The sequence below is a fragment of the Humulus lupulus genome, chromosome 5, assembly GCF_963169125.1.
Source record: "Humulus lupulus chromosome 5, drHumLupu1.1, whole genome shotgun sequence".
Taxonomy (NCBI): Eukaryota; Viridiplantae; Streptophyta; class Magnoliopsida; order Rosales; family Cannabaceae; genus Humulus; species Humulus lupulus.
In genome coordinates, this window is record NC_084797.1 from 34619239 (window position 1) to 34622313 (window position 3075).

Here is a 3075-nt window from a genome sequence, read left to right on the forward strand (position 1 = left end):
ATATGTGGGTAAATACTTTACAACTACCAGACAGCTCTATAAATCCCATATAACCAAGTTATTTAAAATCAAACATCTCACTATGACTACTAGACCTGAGTTTAGGATTTGGTCAAGGAAGTCATCCTCTTCATCAGATGATGAGCTTAAGTCTCTATGAAGATGGATGGTCTTTCCTTTCCCAGGCTGTGTGGGAATAACACATCTGCGTTGATCCTTTGGCTGCGGTTCCCTAATGATAAGGTCACTTGGTCTATGAGAGTAGGGAGATGGTCCAGGAGAGAACTGATCGGTCACTACCTCAGTATCTGCGTTGGACTGGTCAGTTGCATTCGCTTCCTTAATAGTGCTCTCTACTATGATGTTCTGGTTACTCGGTAACAGACCCACCATCTGAAGATTATCCATAGTAACCAACTCTTTCACATTCTTCTCCTCGGTGCACATATTAGCCAACTCTTCTACTCGGGAACACATTTCTTTAGTAGGCAAGAGCTGGTGAAATGGACCCGCGTGTGTAAAGGCTAAGTTGTTGGCTTTGATATCTGAAGTGAGAAAATACTCTGTATAGTATTTTCCAGGATTTGACTTATGAGAAATACCATGGAGGTATTTAATCCCTTTATGCCTGTGGAAGAGGTGGAAAAAACATGTATTCTTTTGGCTTGGGTTAGTCCTGAAGTCGAAGAGATGATGCACTTCATGAGGAGTGGGTGGATCCCAACCTTGCAGGAAGTAAAGGATGTATAGAGCGGACAACGCCTGAATCCCATTGGGAGAAATCTGGAAGGGAGAGACGTTGAAGTAGTCCGCTACTGACCGGAAGAAAGAATGTAGCAGGATGGTAGCTCCTGCGTATACGTGGTGCCTAGACCAGGCACAGTAAGGTCCGCCAGGCTTGTTGGCTCTCTGATGAGGGGGCAGACATATCACGTTAACCCATCTTAGGCCCAAGGCTTGAATGTGTTTGTCGAACATGCCGGGGTTAAGTTTGGAGGGTTTGGCTGTAAACCAAGAAGGTGTTTCTTCTCCTTATTTTCTTGGTTTTTGAACGGCTAATCGCTGGATCTCGGTAGTAAATTTCTGAGTAATTTTTCTCCAAGGCTTGCTGGGTTTTTGTGTCTGGCGATGCGGTCTTGAAGAAGCTGCAGTTCGGACCTCACTGCTTTCTACTACTTTCTGTGCCGCTCTGCGAGCTACCTGAGGGTCCTGGTCCTGAGGAAGTCTGTTAGATTTCTTTACCCTCATTTCTGACTGCTCAGCCTGTTGATTGAGAAACTGCTCTTCGTGGAGAAAATATAAGGCTGATCGGGGAAGGATTTTTTTAAGACGGCGAAGGTGATCCTCAGGGGTGCGACTGCTAGGAGACTTCGACGAAGAGTCGCTGCTTTGAGGAGTATCGCTCGATTGCGGAATGGAAGTGTCAGAATTTGTATGGTTGTCACCTCCCCTAATGTCGAAGTGATTCATCTTCAAAAAATAAATAAGGGGAGGTGAGTAACCAAACAAGTATAAGCCAATTGATTCAGGAAAAATATTTATTTACTACTCAGGAAATATTTTATTGGGTAGTAAAAATATTTTTTGCTCCCTAAAATGAACATGTATGAAGGAAAAAATATAAGCATAAATTTGGTGCCTAAAGTGTGGGATGTCCGAGCGGATCGGGGTGTGTCCGAGTAGGCCGAGTGACGTCCGAGCGGGCATGCGTATGTCCGAGGAGCTAGGCCCAGCAATTGGGTGCGGTGTGAGCGTGTGTCCGAGGAGCCAACACGGTGTCCGAGATGGTGTCTCGGGGTGTCCGAGTGGATCCAGAGGCATGTCCGAGTAGATCCGGGGGCATGTCCAAGTAGACCGAGCCGATGGCCTGGGCGTCCGAGCAGTTGGCCTGGGTGTCCAAGCGGATGACCTGTGTCACGCTGAACCATCCGAGTAGTGCGCGCGTGTCCGAGGAGTGCAGCAGTCGTGTGCGTGACATCCGATCGGTGCACCTGTGTCACGCCGAGGCATCCGAGCAGTGCGCGCGTGTCCGAGGGGCCTCTCGTTCGAACAGCCAATGATGCATCTGAGGGCTTCACCCTAGTTCCGAGGGGCATTAAGGCACTCAAGGGGCTATTGTGTGCGAGCATCCATGGGTTTGCCCAAGTATTCAAACAGAAAAAAGGCCATGGCCGATCGACCATACAACCTATCTCCTCATTTTTTTTTTGATAAAACCTAAATCCCCTAGGACACAAACACATTTCCTCACCCAAAATACACAATAACAAGATCAAAATGGGGGATTTGAAAGGTTTCAAAGGTTCTAAGGGACCCTATATATCATCAAATAACCACAAACACATATATGCAATTTAGGTTGAAAAATTCATTTTTCTTCAAATTTCCATGAAATTGAAAACAAGATTGAGTTACCCATAACCTAAACAACATCAAAACAGCCACAAAACACATTGTATTTCAAAGATTCATAAACAAACTCAAGAGAAAATTTCCTATGGGGGTTTCGGCCTACACATATTTTTCTTAAAGCTTTGAAAAAAAAAACACATAGGTCGAGATGAAGAAGGACTTACCCAAATATGTCTTGAAGAGGTTGTGACTTCTTGAAGAACTCTTGGATTTGCTTGAAGAAAATGGAGCTTTGAACTTTCGGCCAAGGAGAGGACTTATGGGGTATTTGGCCAAGAGGGAAAAAGATGAGGGAGAGGAAATTTTTTTGCTCTTCTTTTTTGCTTATGAGAGTATGAGCACCTATGGGTCTATTTAAAGGGAAAAAAGTGGAAATTGCCACTTATTCTTTGACCCTTGGAATTGATTGAGTATATTTTCTCCCCACGATTGTGAGCAGTTAATTCCAGTGATCGTGGTCTGCTATGGAGTCGTGGTCTGTTGCATAGGCGGGAAAATGAACAGTTGGATTTTTTTATTGTGCCGTCAGCAGTGGAGAAAAAAGTTTATTATGTGAGAACATTATATAATAAACTTGGGGGGCAAATGTTATCCCCAAAATTTGAAAACGATGACGTGGCAATAAAAATGACAAATGGCTGGGTAATCTGGCTTAGGAGTAGT